Source organism: Lepus europaeus, chromosome 15 (assembly GCF_033115175.1).
Source record: "Lepus europaeus isolate LE1 chromosome 15, mLepTim1.pri, whole genome shotgun sequence".
NCBI lineage: Eukaryota > Metazoa > Chordata > Mammalia > Lagomorpha > Leporidae > Lepus > Lepus europaeus.
Window position 1 is genome coordinate 24,996,255 of NC_084841.1, and position 15,732 is coordinate 25,011,986.

Below are 15,732 nucleotides of genomic sequence, written 5' to 3' on the forward strand. Positions count from 1 at the left end.
GACAAAGCTGGGATGATTTAAGCAACAAAATTTAAAAGTAGTAATATTGGGGGTGGGTGTTGTGGCACAGGGGGTTAAGCCACTGCTTGGGATACCCACATCCCATATTAGGTACCTGGGTTGAGTCCCAGTCACTCTGCACTTCCCATCCAGTTCCTGCTGATGCACCTGGAGAGCATCCACTGATGGCCCACGTTCTTGGGTTCCTGCCACTCATTTTGGACACCAAGATGGAGTTTCTGGCTCCTGGCTTTGGCTTGGCCTAACCTTGGTTGTTACATGCATTTGGAGAGTGAACCAGCATATGGAAGATCAATCTTTGTCTTTCTGTGCCTTTTTTTTTTTTTTTTTTTTTGACAGGCAGAGTGGATAAAGAGAGAGAAAGGTCTTCCTTGCCATTGGTTCACCCGCCAATGGCCGCCGTGGCTGGCGCACTGCGCTAATCCGAAGCCAGGAGCCAGGTGCTTCTCCTGGTCTCCCACGGGGTGCAGGGCCCAAGCACTTGGGCCATCCTCCACTGCACTCCCGGGCCACAGCAGAGAGCTGGCCTGGGAGAGGGGCAACCGGGACAGAATCCAGCGCCCCGACCGGGACTAGAACCCGGTGTACCGGCGCCGCTAGGCAGAGGATTAGCCTGTTGAACCACGGCACCAGCCTCTTACGTGCCTTTCAACACCTTCTTCCATTAAGCAACTTTAAGCTTTCAAGCTTCTGGGGCTGGCATGTGGTGCAGCAGGTTAAGTTGCTGCTTACAACACTAGCATCCCAGACTGGAATGATGGTCTGGCTACTCCACTTCTGATCCAGCTTGCAAAAAAATGGAAGATGGCCCAAGTCATTCGGCCCCTGCCACCCCCAAGAGAGGCCTAGGTGGAGTTCCAGGGTCCTGGCTTCAGCCTGGCCCAGCCTGGCTATTGTTGTCATTTGGGATGTAAACCAGCAGATGGTTCTCTCTGTCTTCCTCTCTGTGTCACCCTGCCTTTCAAATAAATACATCTTTTAAAAAATAAAGGTAAGATTCTGTATCTGTGGTAGTACTTCCTCATTAAAAATGTAGTGTACTGCTTACTACTGTGCTAGTATTTCTTAGTGGGCTATACTTCTAAAATAATTTTTGTTTTGAAATTGCTTAGGCTTTGAGTGGCCTTCTTCCACATTTTTTCCTCTAAAGCCCTGCTACTTTTTAGTGTGCAAGTGTGCAGAATACCAGATTTTTGTAGAAAGTTGAATATCTGAAGAGTAACAGAATATTTTGTGGTCTGTGACATTTACCAGTTACACAGGCAAAACTTGTGATTTTTATCATGGAGAATCTCTGCAGAAGGAATCAAGGTTAACGTCACCAATTAAGAAGTCACATTGATGTCAGATCCACTGAAACGGACACATCTGTAGTAGTAATCCCTGCCAAAAATACACAGCCTCAATCTAGCCAAGAACTCATCAGATGAATCCAAGTTGAGAGACATTCTACAATAACTGTCAGGTCACGAAAGACAGGAATGACTGAGGAACGGCCACGGACTAGAGGAGGCTAAGGAGACAAGGTTATGCAACCGAAAAGTGCATCCTCAACAGAAGGGCATTGTGGGGGAACTGGGAATATTTAAATAGCAGTTGTACCAATGCTTTTTTCTAGTTTTGATCATTGTGTAGTGGTAATGGAATTGCTTAGACGAAGCTGGAGGAAAGCATGTGTGAATTCTTTGTACTACTCTGGTGACTTTAAGTGGAAAATCACTTCAGAGAGAAAGACACGGTGAGAAAGAGCATTGTTTCCCGTACTGCACTGTTTCATTTACGCCGTATTCGACTGTGCTGACGTACTTGCATCCTGCTGCTCTTGCTTGCTAGCACAGAACATTACATTGCTGGGAAATTTTCCAAGTGAACCAATGTAGTTTCCATGGTTTACTGACCTAATTTCCCAATCTCATATGAGCTAATCCACCTGTAAGAAGTGTCGCAGAATACACTGTATTGAAGTTGTATGTGAAGTGTTTAGATGGTGGGAAATAGAAATGAAGAGAGGACACTCCAAAAAGGAAGATTGTCCCTTTTGCTCTTCCTAGCACTGCCATGAGATACTTTTGGAAATGCTGCAGAGTGATTAAGGAAAAAAGATATAAAGAGGGGAAACACAGTATTCACACCAAAAATTAAAGCAGGGAAGTCACCACAGATCCTCACATGTTAACTTTATGCCAGTGAACTTGACAAGTTAAAGAGATCTTTGAAAAACGCAGCTTAAACTGACACAAAGGAAACTGACAGAATAACCATATCAATTTTTTTTAAAGATTTATTTTTATTGTATTTGAAAGAGTTACACAGAGAGAGGAGAGGCAGAGAGAGAGATCTTCCATCCAATGGTTCACTCCCCAGTTGGCCGCAACAGCCGGAGCTGCGCAGATCCAAAGCCAGGAGCCAGGAGCTTCTTCTGGGTCTCCCACACGGATGCAGGGGCCCAGAGACTTGGGCCATCTTCTACTGCCTTCCCAGGCCACAGCAGAGAGCTGGATCAGAAGTGGAGCAGCCAGGACTAGAACCAGCACCCATATGGGATGTCGGCGCTTCAGGCCAGGGCGTTAACCCGCTGCCCCACCAGCGCCGGCCCCACCGTATCAATTTTAAAAGTTGAATTGAGGGGCGTGGTGCTGTGGTGTATTGGGTAAGGCCAGCATCCCATATGGGCTACTCCACTTCCAATCCAGCTCTCTGCTATGGCCTAGGAAAGCAATGGAAGATGGGTGACCCAAGTCCTCGGGCTCCTGCACCCGTGTGACAGATCCAGAAGTAGCTCCTTGCTTCGAATCTGCCCAGCTCTGGCCTCTTAAAGCCACCTCCTGAAAAGCCAGAATCCCATGTGGACACCAGATCCCGCCCCAACTGCACCACTTCCAATCCAGCTCCCTGCTAATGGCCTGGGAAAGCAGCAGAAGATGGCCCAAGGACTTGGGCCTCAGCCACCAACATGTGAGACATGGATGAAGCTCCTGGTTCCTGCCTTCCACCTGACCCAGCCCTGGCCATTGTAGCCATCCTGGAAGTGAACCATGGATAGAAGATCAATCTGTCTCTCTAACTTCCAAATAAAATACATAAATCTAAGAAAAAAATTGAATTGATCCTCAAAAGCCTTCTCTCAGGGCTACCCACTTTGGAGACCTGGAAGAAACTCCTGGCTCCTGGCTTCAGCCAGGGCCAGCCCTGGTCATTGCAACCAACTGGAGGATGAACCAACAGACAGAGGATCAATCTCTCTATATGTCTCTGACTTTCAAGTAAAATAAATAAATGTATTTAAAAAAAAAAAAAAGTTGATCAACAAAAGCCTTCTCTCAAAGAAAACTACAGGCCTGGATGGTTTCCCACAGGAATCCTACCAAACATTTAAGGAATAAACAATCCTTAACAAACTCCTTTAGAAAATAGAAAATATTGTGGCGCAGCAGGTTAATGCCCTGGCCTGAGGTGCCGGCATCCCATGTGGGTGCCGGTTCTAGTCCCCGCTGCTCCACTTCCGATCCAGCTCTCTGCTATGGCCTGGGAGGGCAGTGGAAGATGGCCCAAGTCCTTGAGTCCTTGCACCTGCGTGGGAGACCTGGAAGAGGCTCCTGGCTCCAGATTGGCGCAGCTCCAGCCGTTGGGGAGTGAACCATCGGATGGAAGACCTCTCTCTCTCTCTCTCTCCCTGCCTCTCCTCTCTGTGTAACTCTTACAAATAAATAAATAAATCTTTTTAAAAAATAGAAAATATTCCCAACTAACTACATGAACCCAATATAATCCTGTCAAAAATTTTTAACAAATACATCACAAAAAGGAGATTTCAAGACCAACACCTCTCATATGGAAATCCTGGACACCATATTAGCAAATTGAAAGTAGCAATCCAGATAACACATCCTGACCAAGTTGGCTTTATTCTTCAGGGGAAGCAAGTTTCTGTAACAGCTGGAAATCAGTTGATGCTTTTCGCCACAAAATAGTTAAGAACTAATTTAACAAAAGATATGTATAACATCCACAATGAAAACTGTAACACAATACTACCAAGACTTAAGCTGTGGGGCAGGCGTTTGGCCCAAAGGGAGTTCCTGGATTCAATACCCAACCCTGCTCCTGACTCCAGCTTCCTGCTACTGCAGACTCTGGGAAGCAGTGGGAATTGTCCTGCTGCTTATGTGGGAGACATGAATTGGGTTCCAGGCTCCCAACTTTGGCCTGCTCCAGCTCTGGCCATGCTGTCAAATTAATTACCTAGTTAATTAGCTTTAAAACAAAAATAATATTTTTTAAAAAGGCATGCTGCAATAGTCATAGATGATTGCGATTTATTAAAATAGTAAAAAGTTTCCATTGGAAGCCTTGTGATGGTTGCATGCAGCCTTCCTCAAATTGGACAAAAGTCTTACTGGGGCCCAGGAAAGACTTGCATTACTACCAGTTGGTAATACCAACAGTTGGTAGAAAGTTTTTTGAACAGAAAAATAAATACTCATTTATTCTGGTTTCTTCCTCATCCTACCTAGATAATACTGGTGTGCCTTTACCATGGCTCACTATACACAATGTTCCAGAAAAGGCATGCACCATTGAGAACCGAAGTATGGCCGGCGCCGTGGCTTAACAGGCTGATCCTCCGCCTTGCGGCGCCGGCACACTGGGTTCTAGTCCCGGTTGGGGCGCCGGATTCTATCCCGGTTGCCCCTCTTCCAGGCCAGCTCTCTGCTATGGCCCGGGAAGGCAGTGGAGGATGGCCCAAGTCCTTGGGCCCTGCACCCGCATGGGAGACCAGGAAAAAGGACCTGGCTCCTGGCTTCGGATCAGCACGATGCGCTGGCCGCAGCAGCCATTGGAGGGTGAACCAGCGGCAAAAATGAAGACCTTTCTCTCTGTCTCTCTCTCTCACTATCCACTCTGCCTGTCAAAAAAAAAAAAGAGAACCGAAGTATTTCATCCTGTTGCTCTTCCTTTAATGATTGATTAGCATACATTGCTGACTTTTCAGAGAAAGCGGAGGGTCCGTATTTCTCATCCTCACTCTGAAGGTGCTTCAAGAGCAGTCACCCTGGCTGGCCAATGACCAGCCAAAAATGGGGTGTTCTCCAGCTGCTGTAGCAAAGAGGTGCAGATAAAGAACTAACACACATTTTTTTCTCCCCCCTCTTCACTCCTTTACCCCTTCAGAGGTTTCTATTTTTGAATTTTTGTGAGCTTACCTTGACTAGTTTGTTTGCCGAGTAAACAAAGCAACAGAAAAGACCCCCCCTTACATAGTTTGTATATTATCAAGCTGACACCTGCCTTTGTCGCCTTAACATAATTTTCAGTTTCACTTGACATTTTTATATTCAGTTTGGATTTTTCTGGCTAAGATTAGTAAAGCATAAATTAAAATTCACTATGAGAATTTTTAAATGCTTGGCTTATTTTAATGACACCGGCAAGAGACATATTTCTTTTTCTGTTTACCAGTTCCAAGTTACAAATTAAGGGCAAAGAAACACTTTGATTTAATACCTTGACTATTTGACTAAAACATGAAAAGGAGCATATTTTGCCCCCAGAAAAAAACAAACTCCATAGTAGGTAGGATTGTGTCCCTCTCCCACAAATAGGTTTTTGCACGAACCTCCAACACCTGTGTGCAGGTTATGTTACCTGGCAGGGAAGACTAAGATCACAGGTGGAATTAGGGCTGCCCATCCACTGACTTTGAGAAGGGAGGAGTACTCTGGATTATCCAGGTTGGGCCTGTGGAATCAACCAGAAGGGCTCTGGTGAGGGAGGGAGGACAGGTGTGTCAGAGGGATGCAGCCAAGGAAGACAGCCAGCCTTTGCTGGCTCTGAAGACAGTGGTGGGAGCAGCCACAGCAGGGCCAGCAGCCAAGGAATGTGGGCAGCCACAAGATGCAGAAGACAAAGAAACAGGTTTTCAACTGGGAACTTCGAAGGAACACAGCCCAGCTGACACTGGTTCTAGCCTAATGATATCCACTGCAGACTTAGGACCCTGGAATTATGTGAGTAGATTTGTGTTGTTTTGAAGACACCAGGTTGGTGGTAATTTATTACAGCAGAAGTTCCTTTATCTAATGAAAGATGAGGTTTGCCAAGGTAGTTAAATCCATATCACAGGCCGGCACTGTGGCTCACTAGGTTAATCCTCTGCCTGCGGCACCGGTACTCCAGGTTCTAGTCCCGGTTGGGGCGCCGGTTCTGTCCCGGTTGCTCCTCTTCCAGTCCAGCTCTCTGCTGTGGCCCGGGACGGCAGTGGAGGATGGCCCAAGTGCTTGGGTCCTGCACCTGCATGGGAGACCAGGAGGGGGCACCTGGTTCCTGGCTTCGGATCGGCACAGTGCGCCGGGCGTAGAGGCCATCTGGGGGGTGAACCAATAGAAAGGGAAGACCTTTCTCCCTGTCTCTCTCTCTCTAACTCTGCCTGTCCAAAAAAAAAAAAAATCCATATCACAGAGAAAGAGACAGAAAATCAAACACCACACCTATACCACAGAGGAACTTTGTCCTGGGCCATTGTCTGTTCTTTGGGGCCATTCTTTTCTTTTCTTTCTTTCTTTCTTTTTTTTTTTTTTTTTTAGTAAACTTTAAAAAAAAAAAGTGTAGAAATTTTTTAAAAGATTTATTTATTTATTTGAAAGGCCGAGTTACAGAGAGCCAGAGGCAGAGGCAGATGTAGAGAGAAAGGTCTTCCATCCATTGGTTCACTTCCCAAATGGCCGCAACTGCTGGAGCTGGGCTGATCTGAAACCAGGAGCCAGGAGCTTATTCCAGGTCTCCCAAGAGAGTGCAGGGGCCCAAGCACTTGGGCCATCTTCTACTGTTTTCCCAGATCCTAGCAGAAAGCCAGATCAGAAGTGGAGCAGCCAGGACTAGAACCAGCACCGATATGGGATGCCAGCACTGCAGGCAGCGGCTTTACCTGCTAAGCCACAGTGCCAGCCCCTGGGCTATTCTTAATCTCTTAAAAATCATTTACTACCCCTTTAAATTGCATCCACCCCCACGACCCTACACCCCACAATGAAGAAGGGTATGTAATTTCCAAGTCTCCTTAGGCTATTGCACACTCACGTCTCTGTGATGCCCCTGTTCTCATGAATAAATTTGTATGTATTTTCTCTTGTTAATCTAATTGCCACTTTATTTCAGCAGACTTAAAAGATTCGGAACATTTAGAGCGGAGAGAGAAAACCCCGGGCGCCCACGGCAGCTCTAAGAAACCCTCAGAATCGTTAGTGTTCAGTCACGTAATTGGATCATTTGGACACAAGGTGGCAGTAGACTACCAGATTTATCAAAGGAGCACTGTAAAAAGTCAGTGATAGTCTTTTAATTAAAAAGATTTATTTTTATCATCTCATCACATTTACATCTAGCTTTTCTTCAGTATTGTTGGTCAGTCACTTAGATTAGCCTTGATGAAATTTCAAGTTGTTTTCTAACAGTTTTTTTTTTTAAAAATCCAGAAGAATGAACTCTAAGTGAATAGAAGCCATTAGAATGTGTCACAAGGGTAAGACTTTTAATTGTTCCCAGTGCCTTGGCACTGATGGCAGCCTGCAGCAGGCACCCAATAAATAATGGTGGAGAAAAAGATCATCTTGCATCCAATTTGCATATATAAATTGTTTGCAAGTCTTTTCTCACAATAATTCGGATAATCTGAAACTTGAAGAAAATCCTTTTATCCAAGAAGTTTAAATTTAGCACTGTTTGTAGAACACTCATTTATTCAAATGTGCTTACAGTGCCTTATTCTTTGTGCTAGAAACAAAACAGCCATTCTTTGTTGTATGGAGCCAGCTCTGCCTGACACCCAGGAGTGTCCAGTTCTAACCCAACACTCCCAGGCTTCCGCTTCTCCCAGTGGTGTGGATGATTGGCAGGGCTTGTGTGGTCATGGCAACAGTGAACCAGACGTCAAATACCTCATGATGCAGGGTGTCCTTGCCCTTGAGTGCTCGGTGCTGGCTGCTCCCTCAGCCAGAAGGCATTGGGAAAATGTGCTCTTCAGGGGGTTCTTAAAGGTTGTAGGGGAAGAAAAATAATATGCTCTCTGCCCTCCATAGTTCTTAACCCAAACTCTTTATGACAAAAGAGATTAACAAGAGAAAAACAAGTTCACTAACAGGTGTGCCTCACATACACGTGAAAGAAAGCTAGAGAAATTAGTAAGCCTCCGGAGTAGTTCTCAGAATGCCTCACTAAACTTCAGACTGAAACACTCCCAGTCTGAAGTAGAGACGAGGAGTGTGTAATGATGATGAGACGCTCAGCAAAAGCGCCATACGAGGAAGGCAAGGTTTGTTATGCAGACTGAAGCCTGGGCTTTCAGTGGGTAAGAGTTTCTTGAGATTTCATTAGCCGTTTCCTCCGGTACAGTGGAGACTCACAGATTTCTCTTAGCAAAGGGTAACTCCTCAGAGTCACACCTGTGTCTGCAGTGTCTCGAAACAATCAATTTGTAGAATAGGGCATTTAGCTTGGTGGTTGAAGATACCCTCATCCCACATCAGAAAAACTGAGCTCAGGTCCCACCTCTGGCTCCTGGCTCCAGCTCCTGCCAATGCAGACCACAGGAAGCACGTGATGGCTCAGGTCACCAACATGGGAAACATGAATTGCGTTCCCAGCTTCTAGCTGCAGCCATTGTGGGCACTTGGGGGATAAACCAGTGTGGACTGGAGTCTACCGATATGCCATTTTAAGAATTAAAAGACCTGAATGACTTAGTCTGCCCCAGGGCCCCCTACCCACTTTTGGTTTGATAATGTTATGTGCATTTCTTCAAAGCCTGGGTACTGAGGCAATGGTTGTCAAGGACCAGAATGACCTTGTCACAAGATAAGGACCCAGCTAGTGATGGAACATCTGGGAGACCTCACCCCATAGCTACCTCTTACATTATTGTAGTCATGTAGCTAATGTTTTGTTTCCCTCTATGAAGCCCTGTCCTGCTTCCTTTTGGCGGAGAGGTTCAATGTTAAGATGCTAGCTTGCCACCTCCCTAGTTGCTATCATTCTAAACAGACTTTATTTTCCCCAGATCCTCATCCTCTGAGTCATTGGCTCTTCTTGCAATGAGTACTTGATTTCAGATCTGGTAACAAATAGACAGGAGCCATCTGTCTGCCTATCTGTCTTCTCTCTGTGTCTCAATAATAAATTTTTAAAATTAAAAAAATCAATTTGCCAAAAAAAGTGTATTTTGCAGTAGCTTATCCTTGTGCGGTCATTTGGGAGTGGTGTGAACTGAGACTGTGTCCTCAGACCCCTTGTAAATTCCAATTCCTTTATAGTACTTGGTTCTCTCCTCGTTTGTGTTGTTTTATAATTAGTTGTGTAAAGTGGTGCCAGGTTGTAATTTCCCTGTAGAGAAAGTTGTAGAAATGGTTCCTTCCTTTTTGTAGTCTCAGCACCCATCTATTCCTGGGAACAAAGTAAATGCTTCCAAAAGAAGGAAGGAAAGATGGTAGGAAAAAAGGAAGGAAGGATAGAAGGAAAACTATCCCAAAATACAGTGCTTTGGTTTACTGATTCTTCACACTAAGAGTTTAAAGGCTGCAAATGCAGGTAAGAGCTTCCTCTGAAGTTCCCTTAGCTGACTAAGAGTCAAAGACTCTTTATTAGCGTCAAAGACTTCCAGCCAGAGTGACATAGAGGGGGGCTCTGAGGAAGGCAAAACCCCAGGGAATCGGGGAATATCTTTTCAGTCCTCTCTCTATCATCTCATCAAACTGGGGAGATTAACTCATAAGAAAGGAGGCTAGAGTGTCCACCTATCTACTCTAAATACACGACCTATACACAATCCTTCTTTGAGGATTGCTGATGTGAACATAGATGTATTAATTTTTTAAAAAGATTTATTTATTTGAAAGTCAGAGTTACAGAGAGAGAGAGAGAGAGAGAGAAATCAAACTTCCATCCGTTGGTTCACTCTCCCAGTGGCTGAATGGCCAGGCCAAAGCCAGGAGCCAGGAGCTTCTTCTAGGCCTCCTATGCAGGTGGCAGAGTTGGGCCATCTTCCGCTGCTTTTTTCAGGCACATTAGCAGGGAGCTGGCTTGGAAGTAGAGCAGCTGGGACGTGAGCCAGCGCCCATATGGGATGCTAGTGCTGTGGGTGGTGGCTTACTTGCCTCACCACGGCATGGCCCCTTCCCCTCTCCCCCCACCTCACCCCGTGTATTCACTTTTTACTCCAGGCTGGTGTCATGTACAAGTGCTGATGCATGTAAGGCAGACAAAGGGATAAAATCTATTCAAAAGGTGAGAAAGTGAACACGCACATAGACCCGACATGAGTTGGTGGTAGGCCAGAAGATTATGGGAAAGGAGAAGGGATGGGGAGGGGAGCTGGGAGGACCCCTGGCAGAATCTCCTGCTCAGTCTGCTGCAGAAGAGAGCTCCTCCCCTGAGATTGCCGCCCCCCTTGATGCAGGAGGTGGTGCCTCTCCAGGGGTGAAGCCACCTTGGAAATCTGTAGCACCTCCACAATTTTCACATGGAGCTCAATATCCATATTTTGGTTTCACGCGCCCCCCTTAGGACTCTGAGGAAGCAAATGTATCCCAGGAAAGAGGGGTGTTTTGATTGACAAGTAGGAGGATAGGACTATGTGGGACAGGGGGTGGCTTGCAGGTACTTCTAGCTCAGCAGACCTATATTGTTGCTTGCCTAATCCACATCACTGCTGACTTTCTTTTTTTTTTTTTTTTTTTTTTTTTTTGGCATAGTAAGGCAGCATTTGTTTGCCACACATTTCCTTTTTTTTTTTTTTTAATTTATTTATTTACTTGAAAGTCAGAGTTACACAGAGAGAGAAAAGGAGAGGCAGAGAGAGAGAGAGGTCTTCCATCTGCTGGTTCACTCCCCAGGTGGCCGCAATGGCCAGAACTGTGCCGATCCAAAGCCAGGATGGCCAGGAGCTTCTTCCAGGTCTCCCACGTGGGTGCAGGGGCCCAAGGATTTGGGCCATCTTCTACTGCTATCCCAGGCCATGGCAGAGAGCTAGATTGGAAGTGGAGCAGCCGGGTCTTGAACCAGCGCCCATATGGGATGCCAGCACCACAGGCAGTGACCTTACCCACTATGCCACAGCGCCGGCCCCTGCCACACATTTTGTTTCCTTCCCCTCCCATGGCCTGTGTTTCCCTCCTCAGTCCCCTATTCGTTCCTTTCAGCACCTTCCCCCAGAAACTCTGAGCCCCTACTTCTTTTTTTTTTTTTTTTTTTTTTTACAGAGTTAGAGAGAGACAGAGACAGAGACAGAGAGAAAGGTCTTCCTTTTCCGTTGGTTCACCCCCCAAATGGCTGCTACGGCCAGCGGGCCGCACCGATCCGAAGCCAGGAGCCAGGTGCTTCCTCCTGGTCTCCCATGCGGGTGCAGGGCCCAAGGACCTGGGCCATCCTCCAGTGCCTTTCCGGGCCACAGCAGAGAGCTGGACTGAAAGAGGAGCAACCAGGACAGAATCCAACACCCCAACCGGGACTAGAACCCTGGGTGCTAGCGCCACAGGCGGAGGATTAGCCAAGTGAGCCGTGGCGCCGGCCGCCTACTTCTTTCTGTAGCTCAGAATACTACTAAAGCTTCAACCACCTGGACCTTCTTGGATTCTTATATTTTGTGTGTGGCTCCCATGCACATGCACCCAAATTAACGTGTCTGCTTTTCTCCAGTTAGTGTATCTACTGACTATTTCTTTCAGCAGATCAGTTACTAAACCTTCAGATTGCCCATGGGAAGTTCTTTTCACCTCTGCAGAAGGAAGATGGAAGGGGGAAAAGAAAACTATCTCATCACTGGGATCAGACTGAAGGTAAGCAAAGAAACGATTGTAGGTTGATCAACATATAACAGAGGCATCTACCTGTGTGTTTAGCCCAGAAAAAAGAAGTAAGCAGGATTGTTAGTCATCTGGGTATAATTTCCACTTGCAAACTCTTGGGATAATAAATATAACGAGACCCCAAATCAACGCTGTCTTCTCTCTTTTAAAAAGATAAAGAAGGAATTTGAGTACAAATTACAATGTTTTTCTTCAAAGGAGAGTGATTAGCCACTCTTTAATTTGATAAAGTCCTTTATGCTTCAAATACAGATTCATGTTTTAAATATTAATAAAACTCAGCAGAAATCAAATCTTCAACCTTTCATGCATTAATTATTAAAATTTTAAGACTTCAAAATCAAAGTACAAAATGGCCTTCCCAAGTCATGCCATTTTTTGGTATTAATTTACATGGTGAAATATAATTTTGTATTTGTTTAATTGAATATTAATACTATAGTTCAAAATTTGCTATTTCTTGATCTACATAACTCTACCTATACATTTCTGCATTCAATAAATGACTATGATGTTTTTATCAACTTTTATTTTTATCAACGTGCTATGTTTGACAAGTATAAAAGACCAAATATTGCTAACTTTCAGCCTGAATACTAATCCTGGGGCCCACACTGTGGTGCTGTAGGTTAATCCTCTGCCTGCAGTGCCAGCATGCCATAGGGGCACCGGTTCTAGTCCTGGCTGCTCCTCTTCCAATTCAGCTCTCTGCTACGGCTTGGGAAAGCAATGGAAGATAGCCCAAGCACTTGGACCCCTGCACCCACGTGGGAGACCCAGAAGATGCTCCTGGCTCCTGGCTTTAGATTATCCCGGCTCCGACCATTGCAGCCATTTGGGGAGTTAATCAGTAGATGGGAGACCTTTCTCTTTCTCTCTGTCTCTCCCTCTCGCTATCTGTAACTCTTATCTCTCAAATAAATAAATCAAAATCTTAAAAAAAAAAAAATCTAGTCCCTTTTCATCACCCTCCCACCCCCACTATTCACCAAGTACCCAATTTCAGTGTTGTTTATTGTTGTTTTTGCTGTTTTCACTGATTATATTTTCTTTTTTCTAACTAATACACACACACTTCTATCTCTTGTTTTATCTCAACAGATTTACCTATTGATTTTTAGTTATGGGTAATAAGGATTTTAGTTCCATTTATAACTTTCCTTTCCCTTTCAACCATCCTAATGAAATGGTATCTCAAATGTCTCTTAAAATTATATTTAGTGCTTTCATAATTTTGACTATGTATATCTAGTGTGTAGTTTACTTTTGAGCCAAGTATCATGATTATATGTCCTTTCTTATATAATTTGTTTTTTTCTGGAGTTAATAATTGCCTAAATTTAAAACAAGTTTTTAACTTTCTTTGAACATCTAAGTAAATATTTCCCTACCCTCAACAACCCTGTAAAAGGCCTGTCAATTAAATATTATAGAAAAGATGTTAGATAATTGAAGAATTACCTTCTCCCCTGTTCAGTCCCAGACTTTCAGTGCCTCTACCATCCTATTCCATTCTGGATGGTTCCACTGTGGGTCTGTTGCTCATCTGTCCTAGAAGTTGCATTGTACTAGAACTTTCATGGAAATTCTATGTCTCTGTTTCCTTAGTCTGAAACATACAAGTATCCTAGTATCCCCCTAAGCTGTGTCCCTTCATGTGCACGTGTGCATGTTTGTGCATACAAACATGTATACACTTGGAAACATCCTCAGATACCTTCCCAAGAAAGATACTTAGGAAATACACTTTTTGAAGACTTGGCCTATCTAAAAATGTCTCTTTTTTATCTTTTTACTTGATTGGTGGTTTGGAATACAGAATTATTTTCCCATGGAAATTTGATGGTGTAGCTCCCTGGGCTTCTCCTTTCTGTTGTAAAGATGCCATTCTCACTCATAATGTTCTGCCCTTCAGTCACCTCCTTCCTCTACTACACCCCCAGGAGCTTTTAAAGTCTTCTCTTTATCCCCGGTATCTAAAATTTCATGATACTAACTCTTTTGTTATTGCTAGATTTTATTTGTTGGGATTTTTGTTTATTTTTTGGTTTTTGCTCACATTTTTCTGTAGTTTTTTCATGGTATTTTTAAAAAGGATTGATTGATTGATTGATTTGAGAGCAAAGTGGCAGAGAGAAACAGGGAGAGACAAAGACAGAAGAGATTGTCCATCCACTGGTTTACTCCGTGAATGATTCCATTAGACAGGTCTGGGCCGGGGAAAGCCAGGGTGTCTCCCAAGTGAATCGCAGGGGCCCAGATACCTGGGCCATCATATGCTGTTTTTCCAGGCATAATAGGAGGGAGCTGGATCAGAAGCAAAGCAGCCACATCTGGCACTCAGATGTGGGATGCTGGCATCACAGGTAGAGGCTTAACCCGCTCAGGCACAATGTTGGTCCTCTAAAAAGCCTTTGTGAGAAAAGGTTCATTCTCTTCAGTTCTAGGAAATTCTAATATTTTAGTTATACTTTTTTTTACCTCTCAATTCTTTTCTGTTTCTAGAGCTTCTATTAGTTAGCTGTTAGACCTCCTGGGTTGGTCATGTGATTTCTTACATGTTCTCTCTTTTGGTCCAGTTATTCACTATTTTCTTCCATGTTTTAGATTTCCTAACTATATGCTCCACTTTTTTATTGATTTTCGTTTCTGCAATCTAATTTTCATTTTCCCAACATTTTTGTTGCTACCAGAATAATCTTTTTTTTAAAAAAGATTTACTTATTTGCTTATCTGAAAAGCAGAGTGACAGAGAAAGAGGAGAGACAGAGCGACAGAACTGCCAGGGCTGGACCAGGCCAAAGCCGGCAGCCTGGAACTCCACCTGGGACTCTCACGTGTTGGCAGGGCCCTAGTACTCGGACATCTTCTGCTGCTTTCCTGAGTGTGTAAGTGCAGGATGCCCGATGGGAAGCAGAGTATTGGGACTGGAACCGGTGCTCTGATATACGCTACTGGCATCACAGTAGCTTTTGCCTACTGGCGTCTTAGCCCTCTGTACCACAGCACTGGCCCCTGATTAATCTTTTTAAAATAGCCATCTTGTTCCTCTTTTACAAATGTCATATATCTTCTCTTAATTCTCTGAGGATAGATTATCTTTTTTTCATCTTTCTATATAGTTTACATTTTCTCTGAGCTTTTTTAGACCAGTTTATTGGAGCATAATTTACATCATAAAATTCATCCATTAAAATATTTTAGTATATTTATTAGGTTGTACTACTCTTTTTTTTTTTTTTTTTTTGACAGGCAGAGTGGACAGTGAGAGAGAGACAGAGAGAAAGGTCTTCCTTTGCAGTTGGTTCAACCTCCAATGGCCACTGCGGCCGGCGCACCGCGCTGATCTGAAGCCAGGAGCCAGGTGCTTCTCCTGGTCTCCCATGGGGTGCAGGGCCCAAGCACTTGGGCCATCCTCCACTGCACTCCCTGGCCATAGCAGAGAGCTGGCCTGGAAGAGGGGCAGCCAGGACAGAATCGGTGCCCCAACTGGGACTAGAACCTGGTGTGCCGGCGCCGCAAGGCGGAGGATTAGCCTATTGAGCCACGGCGCCGGCTGGGTTGTACAACTCTTACCACAGTTTTAGAGCATTTCTACCACTCCAAAAAAATTCCTGGTGTCCATTTGTAGTTCATCCTCATTCCCAAACACAACCCCAGTCTGTCAATCATCTGCCCTCTATTGCTATACGTTTGCCTTGGGGCCGGTGCTGTGGCACGGTAGGTTAAGTCGCCCCTTGCACACCAGCATCCCATACCAGAGCACCAGTTCCAGTCCTAGCTTCTCTGCTTCTAATTTAGCTTCCTGCTAATGCTCCTGGGAAGGCAGCAGAAGATGGATAAATTACTTAGGCCC